The following is a 19,122-nucleotide window of genomic DNA, read 5'->3' as shown; positions in this document are numbered from 1 at the left end:
GGAAGTATGGGAGGAATCACAAAATAGGAAAATCTTTATTGCTGGCTATGCCATGGAACAAGCACTAAACAACCAAATGGACAGAATAATTTATCCAGCCACTGTTACTTGTCACCCCAGGGCCAGCATAACAGGCTTCTGAACAGAGTAGCCATGGTAATAGGGTTAGAGGCTATTCATGGACCCAAAAGCATGGAATACCACTCAGCAGTGGGTGGTATCCAATGATGCTGGTACCACTCAGCATCTAGGTACTGATGCTGCCTCCTGAGGCTGCCACATGCTCAACCTGCTAGCAACAAACAACCAGCCCCTGATGTGGCCCTGTCACTAGAGCAGACTAACAAGACATTGGCGGTTAAGTTTATTACACTGAGTCTCTTTCATGCTGGAAGGAACAGCAATTCATTTTCACAGGAAACCCAAACCCAGTGTGGGTTTGCCTTTCCTGCCCAAAAGGTCTTGACCAGCACTACTGTCCAAGAGCATTCAGAATGTTTGATCCGCCGACACGAAATACCATATAACGTTGACTGCATCACGAAACTTTACGTAAAAGTAGGTGTGGCAGAGGGCACCTGAACATAAGATCCACTAGTCCCATCATATACTGCACCATCCCAATCTATGAAACTGATTAAGCAGTAGAATGACCTTTCAAAGGCGTAGCTGAGGCACCAGCTTGGAGACGAGACTCTGAAAGGATGAGGTGCTATCCTCCAGGAGACAGTGTACACCTTAATCCCATGACTGCTTTATGATCCCATGTCCCCAGTGTGTATAATGCATGGGTCTGGGAACCAGGTGGCCCTTCTTACTAGCACTCCCAGTGACCCACTTGGGAATATGTGCTTCCTGTACCCACAGATTTATAGCTCCTCATTCCCAAAATGGAAATCAAACAAGAAACACATTATGTTCCCATTAAACTTTATGCCTGTCACCTGGTCACTTTGAGCTCCTTGTACCAAAATACCAGCAGTTGAAGAAAGGTGTCTCCATACCGGTAGAAGAAATGAACCCTGACCATCAGAAGAAGATAGGATGATTCTTCCATAAAGGGCAAGTGAAAACTGTGTCTGGCAACCAGGTAATCCAATGTGGCATCTCTTGGTACATCCCTGCCCAATTTTGATGGTAAATGGACAAATGCAACAGCCAAAACCTGGGAATGGCTTGGTCCCCAGGGGCTCAGACACCGCATATATGAAAACCAGGTAAGCCATCTAGATCAGCAGATGTGCCGGCCAAGGGAGGAGAGAATCTAGAATGGGTAAGGAATACAGAGCTAATGAATTATCAGTAACAGCATCCAAACCAGTGACAAAGGTACGATTAGTCCCACTAACCTTCTTCTTGCAAGTTTGCCTGGGAAAAGAGATCAGTCAGAAAGAAGATTAGAGGAGTTCTTCCTAGAAGGGATAAACTTAGTACAAAAGCAATCAGTGACAGGGTGAACTGCAGTGGATTGTGTGGTCTTGCACATGTTACCTCCCCTTAGGACTGAGGCACTTATGACCTCAGCTCCTAGCAGTACTGATGGCTTTCATCTCACAGCTAAGTCCTTCTTGAAGAATTCCCTTCACCCAAAGGAAGGCTCCTTGCCCAAGGCAGTGCCTCTTCTCCAGGGGAATCCCATATCTAAATATCTACAAAGGGGCACAAACCACCCCCCCCACTTGCCTCAATCTGGGACAACTCTGAAGGCATCCCAGCCCCACAGCTCCCCACTGAGTTGCCTGAGACTCTGTTACACCTGCATCACCGTTCAACCTCTCCTCTGCCCGGCCCTCCTTCCCTCCCTTCTTCACAGATGTTGTTTCTGAGAGCACTCCTCCATAAACTTCCTGCACACAAATCTCCATCTCAGAGTCTGTCTTCTAGAAACCCAATCTAATCTGGCAAAATCAAAACCCTGGCTAAATCCAACTCTTCACTTACTGTATGCCTGAACCCATGCAACTGAAAATAGCTGGAGAAAAATACACAAGCATGCCAATTAGTCTCATCTTACATTCGTGCTCACTCAACCTCATATGGGTCCTTAACACTTCCCAGAAATCATTCTTTTCTTCCCTAATCCATTCTTTCTTAACTCTCTCCAGGACAACTATTTCAGATTTTCTTCTCTGATTTCCAACACCTCCCTCCCCCGCTTCACTCTCAGCTAGTCAATCTTGCTTTCTACCATAATTTTTTTAAATGAAGCAATTAGAACAGAATTTTAAATACCTACAACTCCATATCTACCTACCTACCAGAACCAGAGTGAATATACTCCACTTTCTCTGTTATTATTTTGAACGAGTTCACCATATGCCCTCCACTATACACTAAATCTTTATTTTCTCTTGCTCCACCAACTCTTCTCTCTTTTCTGTATCATCAAACTTTTCCCTTCCATTAGGTCAACAGCAACATCATAAAATATGCTGGTATTTCTCTGATCTTAAAAAAATTCCTTCCTTAATCCAGTTTTCTTCTTCTACTTATTTTTCTCCTTCCCTCATAGTATGACTTTTTGAGAGAATTTTATTGAGATATAATTCACATACCATAAAATTCACTCATTTAAAGTATACAATTCAACGGTTTTAGTATTCAGAGTTGCACAGTCTTCAGTGCAGTCTAACTTTAGAACATTTTTATCACCCCCAAAGAAACCTCCTACCAATTAGCAGGTCATTCCCTACACATCCCTGTCTCCTACCCCCAGACCCAGGCAACCACTAGTCTACTTTTTGTCTCTACAGATTTGACCATGCTGGACTTTTCATTTACATGGAAATTAATACATGGTCTTTAGTGACTAGATTCTTTCACTTAGCCTAATGTTTTCAAGGTTCATCCCTGTTGCATCATGTATCGGTGAGTCATTCCTTTTAACTGCCAAATAGTATTCCACTGTGAGGATATACCATATTTTATTCATCAGTTAATGGGCATTTGGGTCATTTCTACTTTTTGGCTATTATGAATAAAGCTGCTATGAACATTCATGTACATGTTTTTGTGTAGATGTATGTTTTTACTTCTCTGGAGTATATACTAGGAATGGAATTATTTATTGGGTCATACGGTAACTCTATGTTTAACTTTTTGAGGAACTGCCAGACTGTTTTCCAAAGTAGCAGCACCATTTTACATTCTCACCAGCAGTATATGAAGGTTCCAATGTCTCCAAATCCTTTCCTTGCCAATTCATGTTATTATCTGTCATTTTTATTATAGCCATCCTAGTGGGTGCAAAGTGGTAGCTCGTTGTGGTTTTGATGCATTTCCCTGATGGCTAATGATGTTGAGCATCTATCTTTTTATGTGTTCCCATTCTTTCTTAAACACACTCAAGTCTTTGTCCCCATCACTGCACTGAAATGACTCTTCACAAGGCTACCAATGACCTCCACACTGCTATATCCAAAGGTCATTTCTCAGTCCTCATCTTTGTTTACCCATCAGCCGCTTTTGACGTAAGTGAAAACTCTCCTTGAAACACTTCATATTCTTGGCTTCCAGGACAACACATTATCTTTGTTTTCCTTCTTCATTTCTGGCTACCCCTCCTTATTTGCTTTCCCCGGTTTGTCCTCATCTGACTTCTTTTTTTTTTTTTTTTTTTAAAGAAATTCACGTTCTTTTATTTATTTATTTATGACTGTGTTGAGTCTTTGTTTCTGTGCGAGGGCTCTCTCTAGTTGCGGCAAGTGGGGACCACTCTTCATCGCGGTGCGCGGGCCTCTCACCATCGCGGCCTCTCTTGTTGCGGAGCACAGGCTCCAGACGCGCAGACTCAGTAATTGTGGCTCACGGGCCCAGTTGCTCCGTGGCACGTGGGATCTTCCCAGACCAGGGCTCGAACCCGTGTCCCCTGCATTGGCAGGCAGATTCTCAACCACTGCGCCACCAGGGAAGCCCCTCATCTGACTTAATGTTAGATTCCCCCAAAGCTCAGTTCTAGAATGTCTTCTTTCTTACTATTTATACTTATTGCCTATATAATGTCATCTATGATCTACATGACCTCTTCTAGATTCATGACTTTAAATGCCATCTATATAGTTAGGATGACTCTCTACCTAGTAATGACGACTCTCAACGTCATTTCTTCAACCTGGATCCTGGATCTCTCCCCATATAGCCAAAACTGCCTATTTAACATCACCACTTGGATATCACAATTTAACATGCCCCCAAACTGAGCTCCTGTCATTTTTCCCAAAACCAGTTCCTCTCCTTTCTCAATTTATGGCAACTTAGGCTTAAAAACTTGGAGCCGTTCTTGATTCTTCCTTCTCTCGCACCTCATGTCCAAAGTGTGAATTTCTGTGGCTCCCCATCATAACAAATCTAAAAAGTGACGATTTCTCACCACCCCCACTACCCTACTGCGGTTCAAGTCAATTCCACCTCTCACCTGGACTGTCAAGATGGCCTCCTAAATAGTCCCCCCGTTTCCGCCCTTGACTGCCTGCAGTCATTTCTCAACATAACAGCTGGAGCGGTGCTGTTAAAGCCTAAGTCAGAACGTCTTTCCGCTCTGCTCAGATTCCTCCAATGCTTCTCCATCTGCTCCTAGTAAAAGCCACAGTCCTTACTGTGACCCACAAAGTCCAAATCATCCGCCTCCTCCTTACTTCTCTCATCTCATTGCCTCCTAGCCTCCAGTCCATCCTTCCATTCTTGTCATCCTGACCTCCTTTGTGTCCCTCGAAGACTCCACGTCTGCCCCTAGCTCAGGACTTGGCCCTTTCTGTTTCCTCTACTCAAAGCATTCTCACCTCTGATATTCATAGGATTTGTTCCCTTACTTCCTTCAGACCTTTATCTAGAGGCCACCTTCTCAGGGAGACCTTCCTGGTCCCCCATCTAAAATGTCAGTCCCCCTGCAAACACTTCGTATGTCTCATGCTCCTGGTCCCCCATCTAAAATGTCAGTCCCCCTGCAAACACTTCGTATGTCTCATGCCTGCTTCGTTCTTGCTCTTTACCACCTATCGTATGTAACTTACTGTATACTTTATTCATCTTATTTTCTGTCTCCTCAACTAGACTGTAAACTCTGTAAGCATGGAGTCTTGTCCGTTTGTTCACTGATATACCCCAAGCAACTGGAAAAGCACTTGCCACGTAGCAGGCATCAAATAAATATTTGTTACATGAGTACCTTTGCCACATCTGCCCTCCCTAGAATGTTCTTCCTCCTCTTCTCCATTCAGACATATTTACCCATCCAGACAGAAATCAACGATTACCTTCTCTCTGCAGCTTCCCCAGCTTTGCTGACCTCTCTTCCCCCGTCAGAGTTCACTGTTCCCTCCTGTGTGCTCCACGAGCACGTTATATTTAACCTCTGCCATGATACTCAAAACACTGCTTTGCGACTTTCAGTATCTAACTCTCCCACGAGATAATGAGTTTCTTCAATGCAGAAGCATCACCTTTCTATTTTTTTCCATTAACTCTGGTGCCTGGCCCATAGTAAAATGCAGTAAAAGTGTTGAATGAATCACCAAACACAGTCTCTCTGCTTTTCAGTCCCTCGCTCCCCTTTTCACCACCCCTCACCACCATCCAAATGCCAGCAGCTCCTCTGCTCCCAAGGTACCCATGACCCCCACTCCAACCAGATCTTACAGACAAGGTCTGTTCCCTGTTCCCAGGTTCTCCCCTCTGCCCTCCTACCCCTGGTCAGACGCTTATTCTCTCAGAGCTCTGCTAAGTAAGATACTATGACAAACTCATAAGTGCCAAGATCCTAGTAAGATTTAATGGATTGACTACTGAATATTATATTTTAAAGTTACCACACATTTTTTTTTTAATTCAGGAAATGAAGCAACAAGTGCTGAGGAAGGAAACTGGGGGGTGGGAGACACACACGCTCCTTTTGAAGGTGCTGCTTGGTGCCGGCCTGACTGCTGTGATTTGGAAGGTTTTGAGGGCAGGTGTACTTGGAGCGCTATTAGTCATTCACCTTTGGGTGAATTAACTTATCAGATTATTCCCTAGGAACAGAGAGATTATTTCTTTTTTCTTTTTTTTTTAAAATTTATTTATTTATTTAATTTATTTTTGGCTGTGTTGGGTCTTCGTTTCTGTGCAAGGGCTTTCTCTAGTTGTGGCAAGTGGGGGCCACTCTTCATCGCGGTGCGCGGGCCTCTCACTATTGCGGCCTCTCTTGTTGCGGAGCACAGGCTCCAGTCGTGCAGGCTCAGTAGTTGTGGCTCATGGGCCTAGTTGCTCCGCGGCATGTGGGATCTTCCCAGACCAGGGCTCAAACCCGTGTCCCCTGCATTGGCAGGCAGATTCTCAACCACTGCACCACCAGGGAAGCCCGAGAGATTATTTCTTGAGGACAGAGGAGAAGAGCTGGGACACACTGGACATCCTGCGGGAGAGAGGGCAGCTCCACCAAAGCAATGACATGGGAGAGCTGGGTGATGCTACCACCAAAGACAGACCCAGGAGAGTTCTGGTCCCCGCCCAGCCACGCCACTTTGCCTTCAATGGGACCAATTCCACAGGGAAGCCATGGTCCAAATAATCCAATGCAGAAATGGCCCCATCAAAAGAAGAGGCCACACAATATGAATCCTAAGAAAAAGCTTTGGAAACCAGAAAGCACTATTAATGCAGCAACAAATATTCGCTGAGCCCAGAAAGGTAGAAGCATCTCCAAATATATATTGAGTACTGAGTGCCAGCTCTGTGAAACAACTGGGCACCAGGGCCACAAAGATGAGTAAAGAAAATCCCTGGTTTGAAAGAAAAAGTCTAATAAGTGAAAAATCACTGCAAACTAGTAGGATGAGTACTGGAGAATAGATGTGTCAACACACTATAGTATACAGGCAGCATTCAGCTCTGGTTATATGAGAAACTGTCACATAGTATGTTAACACTCGAGGTAGGTCTTCAAGGATGAGGAGGAGTTTTCTGGGCAAACAGGGAAAATGGTAGAAGGAACAGCATATAAAAGGCACAGCATCATGAAATCACCTGTCTTGGGGGAAAATACTAGTCATATGATATGACTGGATCAGAGGCTTTGAGAATGTGGTGGTAAATGAGATTCAGAGATAGTAAGGGATCAGGTTATGAGGATCTTGAAGGCCATAGTAAAAAGCTTAGACTTTAACCTTTTAGATGATGCTAAGCTGTTTAAGAATCTAAAGCAAGGGACCAACGTGTTCAGAATTTCATTTCTGGAAGACCACTCTAGCTGTATAGCATGCGGTATGGATTGGAAAGTAAAGAAGACTGGACATAAAAAGACCAATTTGTGGAAAACTGGAGTGGAGATGGATGAGGGTCTGAGTTAGGCAACAATAGTAGAGACGGACAAGAATGGGCAGATACAAGATATATGAGGAGACAGTCAAAAAGCCTTATGACTGACTGGCTGTGATGGGGAGGAGTCACGAATAATATGGTCGATTTGTTTTGACTGATCTAGTGGATTTGCTGATGCGGGTGATACTGAATGCATAGGAAGCTTTTTTGTGGGACAGTTACATACATGTGCTGGGGCATATTGAGTTTGATGTTCCTGGGAGACATCAAGGCAGAGGTCTGGGAGACAAATGGGATGTGGACAGTCAATTGGGAGATAGATCTAACTTGAAGATGTAAACTTCAAAATCACATCAATACATGGTTCTGGTGGAAACCCACAGGTATAGCTCAACTGTCCTAAGGAAGTATGTTAAGAGACAACCACAGTATGCCCAAGTATGAAGACAGGCTGAAAAGGGGAGCCATACAAGAGATTTAGATTATCTGGAGACATGCAAACTATTATATATAAAATGGATAAACAACAAGGTCCCACTGTATAGTGCAGGGAACTATTCAATATCTTGTGATAAACCATAATAGAAAAGAGTATGAAAAAGGATAGATATATATGTATAACTGAATATCTGCTGTACAGCAGAGCGATTAACACAACATTGTAAATCAACTATACTTCAAAAAAATAAACTTTTAGAAATAGGTTATCTGGAGATAGAAGAGGAAAATACAGAGAAGAGTCTCAATGAAAGAGTGTTAAACACATACCAAGGCCAAAAAAGAGATCTTAAAGGTCTGAAAATGTTCATTGCATTTAACAACACAGAGGCCATTGGTGACCTTGGTGGGCACACATTTGGAGAAGGGATGTGGACCAGGTGAGACAAGTGAGGCACCCAGGGAACAAAATTTAAGGTGGTGCTTGCTCTCAAAGTCATACACAAGCAGGATCAGCACCTGAGAGTTCTGCCTTAAATCTCTCACCTCAGGTGCCTCATTTTCCTCACCCCAGTCCTGCCCATTCGGAAGAGTAAATGAGAGGGAAGCAAGTAGAGTCAGCAAGCTTAATTTTACTACCCTGACTCAAGTTCTCCATCTCTTTTACAAATCATGGTAGACTTTTAATTTTACTACCCTGACTCAAGTTCTCCATCTCTTTCTTTTACAAATCATGGTAGGCTTAATTTTACCACCCTGACTCAAGTTCTCCATCTCTTTCTTTTACAAATCATGGTAGGCTTAATTTTACTACCCTGACTCAAGTTCTCCATCTCTTTCTTTTACAAATCATGGTAGGCTTAATTTTACCACCCTGACTCAAGTTCTCCATCTCTTTCTTTTACAAATCATGGTAGACTTAATTTTACTACCCTGACTCAAGTTCTCCATCTCTCTCTTTTACAAATCATGGTAGACTTAATTTTACTACCCTGACTCAAGTTCTCCATCTCTCTCTTTTACAAATCATGGTAGGCTTAATTTTACTACCCTGACTCAAGTTCTCCATCTCTTTCTTTTACAAATCATGGTAGGCTTAAGCTACCATGTTTTGTCTTACATGAACCCCAACACAGGCCACATTGGACTGGTCCAGGCATGAACACCTGATCCAAGGGCAGCTAATCCTAAATTCTCAGCATACTGGGCAAAGCGTATTTCCTCTCCTAAGACTCTGATCAAGAAAATATCATGAGAATTTATTAGTTGGCAATAGAAGAAAAGTTGAAGAAAGCTTATCATTTAAAGGCCAGAAGAGCCACAATGGGTCACACACAGACCAAAGCTGCAGGAAGACTGAGTTCTAAGTAAACTAAGGAATTCTATGGTAGAGAGAAAAAACAGAATCCGGTAGTGGAGAGAAGTGGGGCCACTGCAAGAGGACGAAGATATCACTGGTCTCTACAACCCTCTCAGCTCCAGAGAGTTTTTTGTTTCCTGTGCAGACACGTGTACATTAAGTTCCTTTATTCCTCAAGTTAGTTTGAGTTGAGTCTCTCTCTTCTTTGCAACCAGTAGAGCCAGATTGAAGTTATTTTTAAAGAAGCCTTGTCTGTGAAGTGAAGGAAAAATGTACAGCAATAGGAGAACAAGGGTTATATAAAAGAAAGGCCATTTGCGTCCTATAAAATGGAATGAAAAGGTGTTCGTAAGCTACTTTGAGTAACTGGATCAGCTGTTGGTCCTACTGATTTGTTCCTAAAGTATTCTGGATTGGGAAGGGGGCTAATGCTTGCCCAACTCATTCAGACTCATCTCTGTTTCCTTACCTATGAAGTAGTGATGTAAACATCTACCTACTTTTCTCATAGGGTGGATAATTATTATTCAATATATTGAAACACTGGGTATCATATTAAAAAGTGAAAATGTGAGGTGTTAATAATAATCATCAGTCATATCAATTATAGGAGCAATTGTTTACATTCTCTTTAGTAAAATCGGCCGAAGGTTTACTGACCAACGCTACACCCACCCCGTCCCACCTACCTGCCACTTCTTTCTCTCTCTCACAGCGCTTGAAGTTCTACACTTACCCTGCCGTTGCTGTCTTTTACTTCTGGCTGAGTTTTACTAATATCCAATAACTGGATAATCAACACATCTCACCTGGAAACATTCTAACATGTTTATTCACCTGAAAATAGTTATTCCAGCTATGATGGGCAAGACAGCCCTTTAGAAATGGTAAACATTAGGTGGTAATGGCCATGACAGTGATAGTAGTAAGCACTGGTGATGGTAGCTGTTGTTGTCATAGCTACACTATAGGAAATTACATCTGGTAATCTGAAATTGAACTTAACTCTTACATCTTTATACCTCACACAGAACTCTATGTTGACCCTTTTATTTTTTTAAGCCAGTTTTTTCATGCCATGATACCAATTTTAATATAACTGGAGAGTATCATAAACCTAATTCATTAGCAGACAGCGGAGAATAACCTTGTTACAACACAGTCTCATGTACTGCACAGCCCTCTACTCTCTGCCCATGAAGGCCAAAAGCTGGTTCAGAAGGAAGATCTGGGTACTTTAAAAACCTCTGCAGCAGTAGCAGCACTTTGGGATTCTAGTAGAACAGCGGATCCATTTTGTCACCTAATGTGAGAACAGTTTTTTGAACCCTTCTCTTGGTCAACACTGAGAGTCAATCTGCTAGTTCAGATTACTTGATGAGACAGTCTGTAAACAGGGCCGGTGCAAACTAGGGAAAAGTAACATGCGTAACAGCCATCTTTGGCCCCGGACTGGCTGGATATGTAGGTGCTCTGGGCATGCCCAGGCCTTCTGACTGGCTGATGGTGGGGAAAGGAAAGCACTAACAGTCAACACCTAATCCAGTGCTCTAAAGGCACCTGGGCAGCGCCCAGCACTCCCTCTTCTGTGTCAGACTTGAAGAAATCTTTTACCCTGGCTTGTTGAGCCTGGCTAAGGATGAGGTGAAAGAAATATAAGGGCTCCTTTCTGCTCTGTACTTACCTGTCCATTGAGGAGAACGTTTGTAAAGAATGCACCTGGGGGGGGCTTCCCTGGTGACGCAGTGGTTGAGAATCTGCCTGCCGATGCAGGGGACACGGGTTCGAGTCCTGGTCTGGGAAGATCCCACATGCCGCGGAGCAACTGGGCCCGTGAGCCACAACTACTGAGCCTGCGCGTCTGGAGCCTGTGCTCCACAACGGGAGAGGCCGCGACAGTTGAGAGGCTCGCGCACCGCGATGAAGAGTGGCCCCCGCTCGCCGCAACTGGAGAAGCCCTCGCACAGAAACGAAGACCCAACACAGCCAAAAATAAATAAATAAATAAATTTATTAAAAAAAAAAAAAAAATGCACCTGGGATGATGGGTACACGGAATCCCCTGATACTATTCTCCCCACTTTTGTCAATGTTTGAAATCTTCCAGAATAAAGAGTTAAACCAGAAAGAAAAGGCAGTTTTATATACTATTTAACTTTAGGGTTTGGGGAAAAGGGATCTTTCTCCCCCAAACATTTTCCACCACCTCCTAGTCAATGCTTTTCATTTCACAGTTGGAGATAAGATTGGAAATACAAACACAAATAGGGAGGAACAGTGACTAGAATTCACATTCAGATGGAAACGACTGAAAGCAGATCCTTTCCCAGGAGGGAGCAGCAGGGAACCGGGCACCTGGAGGGGGAGAACGGGACACGGAGACGAGAAACCGGGAGTTTCACAGTCATATTTTATTGACTTCACGGTGTGGCCATCTCTCTGCCTCAAAAGGTTCTTTGCGGAGGCAACTGGTGCTTACTGAGATCCCCTCTTCTCCCATGAGTTTGCAATCCTGCCCCATCCCCGCCACAGTTATCCTGGGCTTCAGAGACAAAGTCCTTCGCTGGCTTTTGACCCCTGCCCCCTTAATAATATTAGACCATAAAGTTGCTTAGCAGAGAGGAGTTGCCATGACGACAACACCCCTATCTCTGTAGCAATGCCAGCACCGAGACCCAGGGGCTCGGGCACATGGCAAAAGGACAGCTTGCGAGGAACAATGGAGGGAGCCGACGGCAGATTCTTTTCATGCCTAATTACCCATGAACACATGGCACAATGGCTTATTTAACTCTGCCTTGGCTCAGAATGGAGACAGGTCCTTGTTCCAGTTGGAAAGGATTCCAGCCCTGGCCCTTGCGTCTACGTCAGAGAGGGGCAGAGGGACAAGGAGAGTGAGTGATTGAAATGCACAGACCTTGTCTTCTTAATTATTTTGCATTTGGCTATCTTTCCTTGTCACAGAAGCTAATTATTCCAAGTCAGGAAAATTGTTCCACCGGAGGTTAAGCCGCAAGCTGAATGCTGACAACCGGTGTTAGGAGCAACCGTTTCCCATGGCTTGCTAGGCAGTAGAATATCATTCTTTCTCAGAACTGACCCAGACAGGCAGAGGGTAGAATGACTTAGTAAATCCTCAGGATGTATAAAGGTAACCTTCCTGGCTTCTTTCTCACTGTTCCAGGAACCCTAGAGTAGAATTCAGGCCTCACCTCAGGGAATGTTGCAGACTGTGGAAAAGCAGTCTTGCCAGGACCAGGCTGTAAGGAGAGCCCAGGCAGAAGAGACAGGACAGAGCTGGGGGCAAGGGAGAGTCTCCACTCTGTGCAGCGAGAAGGCACAGGACTGTGCCACTTCCTCCACTTGGGGAGCTCACGACCATCCCAAAGTGCTTTTCAGTCATCAAAGATGATGGGTGAGCCAAAGAGGCTGCTGTCTCATAGGAATGAGGAGGATGAATGGTTTTCAGAGATTCATGACACTGGTTCTCTTCTGGGTTCCCTGCCATAGGAGCCAACTACACGAGATAATCGATTACCAAAACTACACCCAAGTGAACTCAGATAACACTGCTTTAAACATCTGTTTGGATCCCTGCTCCAGCTGTGACCCTTATCACTTTCCTTCCAGTGTGACTTACTATTCTTTATCTCATTCAAATAATCACAGGCAGAGATGGTCAAAGGCTTTCCAGCTCTCTTTCCTGGCTCAGCAAAACCCAGTGGACTCTGGGTTTCTTATATTCTAACTGAACACACTAGAATATAAGATTTTAGAAGCCATCATTCTGGGAGAACCCGGAGCACACTCTCCTCACTAAGACAGTAAGAAATGCACTGGGATGGGATCACTGCCATCTTTGAGAAGCTCAGAGTGGCTGTTCTCTGTAGCACAGAACTGATAGGAGATGTAGTCATGAGATGGAACTTCTTGATATTAAGTGGAGTTTCAAATGAGGTTCAGAGTAAGATAAGGCTTTGCTACAGGCCCAGACTCTAGTTCAAACTCAGGACCAGATACAATTGCCACTCACGACTAAATTCAATGGTACTAGAGGTACCAGAGGTACCAGACACAGATAAAGATGGACAGAATTTCAAGCTCCACTAGGAAACTTAGAGCACGGACCTGTGAAGGTGGCGGGAAACCATGTCTTCTGCAGCAGAAAATGACTGCCGTTTGAAAAGAAGCTTATGGGTAAATGAATGACAATGGGATACCAAGTGGTTGTGTGATGAGGGCTGCCCATCAGAAGGTGGGTGTTATCTAATCAACTGATCATGAGATCAGGTGGGTAAGGAGAAATTCCCATGGAGATGGAAATTGTGCATCAGGCCTATAGAGATTCAGAAGGCATCAGTAAATGACATGAGTGAGTGGCCAGAATTCCATGCCCCTTCTCCCATTTCTCCTTCAACTCACACCTATGAAGGAGAGGACACACAGTTCAAACCTAGTTTAAAAATGGGGCTATACCATACTTGGTGCTAGCAAAAATGGACTGCTGACACTTTTCAGCCTCACCCAGGAGTGACACTAAGGACATTGGTGAAGAAAAATTCTCCCAGAGGTCGGAACTTCAAAACAGTAATCTAGGCCATTCACTTCATATAGAGGAAGGCCTGAGGTCCCAATATGTACATGAACTCCTGAGAAGTGTCCAGTTACTTGGCTGAAAGGGACACCACTAGAATTTTTGTGTATTTATTTCCTATGGCTGCTGTTACAAAGTACCACAAACTTCGTGGCATAAAGCCACAGACATTTACTCCCTCACAGTTCTGGAGGCCTGAAGTCTGAAAATACTATCACTAGATTGAAAGAAAGGTGCTGGAGGCTTGAAAGGAAAATCCATTCCTCGCCTCTTCCAGCTTCTGATGGCTACTGGCACTCCTGAGCTTGTGGCCACATTGCTCCAGTCCGGTCTCCGTCTTCACATTGCCTTCTCCTCAGTTTCTGTCAACCTCCTCCGCCTCTTTCTTATAAAGACACATGTGATATTAAGACCCACCCAGAGAATCCTAGATAATCTAACAATCTCAGGATCCTTAATCTAATCACGTCTGCAAAGACCATTTTTCCAAATAAGATAATATTTACAGATTCCAGAAATTAAGACCAGATACCTTCGGAGGCTACCATCAATCTACCACAATTTGGGAGTAGCAGGTCTTGGAAAGACAGTTGTGAGTGGGCCTATGGGAGGGGGCACAAAAACGGTGAGCATTTTTCTGTCTCGTGTTACTATCCGCCAAATGTATTCACCCCAGAAAATGTTCTCAGTCCCCAGGGAAACAGCATGCCCTCCTGTGGATGTCAGCCAGCCTCTCAGCTTGGATTAGTACCGACTCAGGGCCCCTAAGCCATCCCTGAGCGGCTACGGCGGCAAAGGTGGAGTACTGCAATGGTCACAACAGCATGGGCTCCATCCCACCAGGGTTCTTGATATTACACAACCTGCCAGCTACAGAGACCAATTCTAACCACTTGATAGGGTACCATTCCTCTAGGACAGTGCTTCTCAATCAATCTGTGGTGAGCAACCAGGTTTGTTTGTTTTTAAACTTTTAAATATTATGGAAATTACTTTTATATAATACAGTGAAATAAATTACTAGAAAATTACTAGATGCTTGAATGTGGCAACAATGTCAAATTATTTTAATTTTCTAGACCCTTCCTTTCAATTTCTATACTTATCACAGATTGGTAAAAGGTCCATCACGTCCCACAGACCTCATTTTGAGTAGCACTGCCCTATAAATAGGCCAGCACCTATTGCTGGATCAATTCCATCAGCTCCTTTCCATCCTGAAAGGAGCGGTAGTTCTTCTCTATACAAGGTTATACCTGTTCAGAAAATGGGTTTTCATTCCGTGCATGTTGCTTTCACCAGTACCACAATCCAAACGTCTAATCAATTGATGTGGTATGACACTCAACATTGCCTCAGACCAACAAAAATATTTTACAGCCAAGGAGGTGCAACATTGGACATACGACCGTGGGATTCACTGTGTTACCATGTACCCCATGACACACAGCCAGCCAGCCAATCAGCATGATGGAATAGCCCCTGTCTCCAAAGGTTGGACTACATGAATCTAGGAACCAAAGGAGAGTAGCATGATTGAACCCTCTCAGAATCACTCCCAGTGACTCAACTTGCAAAATGTATGCTCCCCCCTTTCTGCCTCATCAGACTCTGCCAGGTTAAAGGTCCTGGCTCTTTGGAGAGAAGGCTTCCACCAGTTTTACTGAATTGAAAGGGCGGCCAGATAGCCACTTTTCACTCCTCACCTCAATGGACCAGAGGTCAAAGAAAAGAATTACTGGACTCCTGGTGCTAATTAAACCTGATTACTATGAAAAATTAGGATTGCTGCTCTACAGTGAGAGCAGGGAGTCTGAGGGATCCCCTGGAAGCCAGGGATCCACTGAGGCTTCTCTCTGTGTTTTCATGTCCAGGGACAGCAAATCAGCAACTGCAGCAACCGTAACTTAAATGGTCAAGGTAACTTAGTGTGCAAACCCCTCACGGGTGGAGATCTAGATTACTCCACCAGGCTGCTAAAGGGTTAGCTGATGGAAAGTCTAAAAGAAGTGGAGGAGAGGAGAGATGATTATCAAAAATGGCCTTGGGACCAGCTGCTGCTTATTTCCATGATCTTCTTGATGTTAGTCTTATGCCAGATTGCGGCTGCTGGCACCATCCTGAAGGGCTCTTTGTGATTAGGTAGACTTTTACCAGTCCTGTAAGAAAATAAGTGACAGCACTTTGTTCTCACAAAAATGGAGGCACCATATTATAACTGAGAACCAGATGCAACAGAAGGACCCAGAGAGACTTAATGGTGCAAGTGTTACACTGTCAGTCACTTATTTTGCACCATCCTCTCAGCTTCATCAGTTTTGGGGACCCTTGACCACTTGTTCCACCCCAGTTGCCACTGCAACAACAAACTCTCTGTGGACATCAGTTTACTTAATTCCAAGCAGTAGACACCACGGTAACATATCCTCATATTGGCACATCCTCTGCCTCACTCCTCTTTTTCTTCACTCCTCCTTCCTGGTATTATATACCTTAATAAAGTGGTAGCTCATAAGCTCTTGTCTCAGCCTCTGTTTTCTGTGAAGACCCAGGCTAAGAGATTAGCCACAGGTCCTCTGCCAGTGACTTGCAGTTTGTGCTGTCACTACCCTTCTGCCTAGGGTGGGTCACCAATTATTTATACTATAAATAATAAAGTATATTCCTCCTGCTAAAGTGGAACACCTTTCTTTAGCTTATCCAACAGTTAAAAAGAGTTTCTACACAGGTTGAAATATGAAAGTCAGGTAAAAAGAGTTTAAGGAGGCAGAAAGCAGTCACGAAGATCAAGAGGTTGGCGTAGGAAAAACGAAAAGGAAAACGTTCTCCATCATCAGAAGAATACAAAGAATATGAAGGTCTTCCCAATGACACCAAATTGAGATCATCTGAAGAAAAACATTGTGTCAAAAATGCAACATTCCATCTTCCATAAAAAAAGTAAAGAGACTTTAGGAGCATTAGCAATGCTGAGAAAGTCTGTCATCATCTTTAGCTAGAATAGATCAGTTAGAGAGTCCTCTTCAAGATGTATAAATAAAGAAACCTCATTTAAATCTTCTATAGTAATGGGTAAAAATGCTATTTTCCTAGAGTGCATGTTATAAAGTGTATGAATGTAGGGAGAGATCTAAATTTTAGTTTACTACTGGCATGCACAGTCACAAAAGTGTGGAAACTGATGCCCTAGACAGTGAGAAACAATTGAAGTTTTTTTTGAGCAAGAAAGTAATATATGATCAGAGGAAAGTTTTAGGAAGATTAGGAAAATTCTTAAAATGGAGAAAACCACTTGGAGTTATCCTAACAATTAGGAATACCTAATCTTTTTTCTCATATGTGAATTTTCAATAGCATTAACAGGCATCTTTATTTTATTCCTGACTTCAATGAGAATGCTGCTGTTGTGTCACAAGGACAAAATTACTAATAAATGTAGAATAAGCGTTCTTTATTCAATTGTGAAAGTATACTCTCTTACTATTTTTCAAGAGAACAAATAAGAAAAGGTGGAAATAAATAAAAAATCGAAGAAATAATCCAAGAAAAACAAGAAATTTTTTTAAAAAGTGTATTGTGTATTAATTAAAAGGACTGACTACATGCCAGGTGAATAAGTTACTTTAAAAACATTTTTTAACTTACATAACCATGTCCTAGCAATTCTTTAAATTACAAAGAAATACATTCCTATAGTCTCCATGTGGGAAAAATAAAAAAGATTAAAGAAATCAGTGAAGTCTCTGACGTCTCAGCAATTCTAAACACCAGTACAACATCTTATAAGAATTGAAGAGGAAAATATTTTGACATAAAAATGTTTTTCCATCCAAAACACCTTTCATGTGTAAAGCATGGAAGGCAGCAGCTCAGATCTTAGTCAAATTCATGTCCTCTCACCCTGCGTAAAGGCCAAGTCCTAAGCAAAACATAGTACTCCATCTTATAGTAACTGGACATATATCCGGAGATACAGGATCTAAACTCTGTCAATCAAAATCTGCCCTTGGAATTTTATTGACCAAAGTTGAAAGAAAGAAAAAGAAACTCTTGCCTCTTCAGTCATGAAACTAAAATGATACATACTTGGAGTTGCAGGTACCAATGCTCCCACCAAATGGAAAAGAGCATTCTCTCTAGATATAGATAGCTATGTATATATGTTACACATGTGTGTGTTATGTATATGTTACAGACACAGAGAGATACAATAAAACCAAGTAGAGAGAAACACAGATGAGAGAAAAGAAAAAGACAGCATCTTGACAATGGCTGGATCTCTGGTTCCAATTCCTACTTTACTAAGATGTGCCTGCCCTGAAATCTCTTCCTTCTATTCTAGAGTTTTAACAATATTTTTTTCAACAAACTTCTTTAATTTTTCCTTCTGTTTGTTTTTTCCTAAGTTAAATTGAACTCTTTCAGTGGTAAACTTCCTCATAGAGATTTGCTACCAGATTTAGGGTATTACAAATGGCAGACCCTAAAATTGGAATTGCCTACGCCAAAATCAGGTGATGCGCATCTTTTTATATAAGATGACTGACTTACTTTATCCTATTTTCGCACTTCTCAACTCTACTTCCAAATAATATCAAGATAATCTTGGTTGAAAGTCATATCTTGCTATAAAATTGTTATTATTTGTTCCACTGCTAATTTTCTTTTATATTTGCATTTAGTTTTATAATAGCAGTCTTCGTTATGCAGCAAAGTTGCAGATTTCATGTGTCCCTTTGGTGTCTTGAGAATTAAAGAATGCTCCCACCAAAGCTGCTGTTTTAGGAGCTTTGTCACTGATGATTGTGCAGCTAGAGAGACGAGCATTAGTTCAAGGTAGCTGGATGTGAAATCAGAAAGGAACAGCAAAGCAGAGATACAGCTTTATTAAGAGACCCTCTTTCTGCCTGTGGCCACTGACCCAAGATCACAGCACGCCAGAGCATCATGCACCCTGAAGAACTGCAAAAGTTGCCTGCTCCACACTTTAGTGCAAAGAAGAGAACAATATATGAAGCCCCTGAGAGGTAGGCTGAAGGCAAAGAAATGGGGGAAACTTGATTTCTCAGACATCTTTCAAAAACTTCCTGCCTCAGGCTCTGTAAATAAGGCAATAATCCCCAACCCACCCCCTTTGTAAAATGCAACCAACTGGGGATCAGTGAGAGAGCAGAGGTCAGATTTGCTCTGTCCACCAGGCCAGTTTATTACTTCATGCTGCAGAGGTCTATCACTAAGGAAGAGAAACCACAGAGGAGGGGTCCAGATTCGAAGATCACGATTTGAAAAAAAAAATTTAGTGTTTGTTACTAGCTAACATAAAATTTAGGAACAAAAAAGCTGTTAAGTTTTATGTTTTAACAGAAAATCCAAATCAGACAACCAAAAGTTTGCTTTTTTTCTACTTCCCATATTTCCTACATGTAAAATCACTTTA

Source organism: Balaenoptera physalus, assembly GCF_965194825.1.
Source record: "Balaenoptera physalus genome assembly, chromosome: 10".
Taxonomy (NCBI): domain Eukaryota; kingdom Metazoa; phylum Chordata; class Mammalia; order Artiodactyla; family Balaenopteridae; genus Balaenoptera; species Balaenoptera physalus.
Note: the sequence above shows the minus strand (reverse complement) of the source record.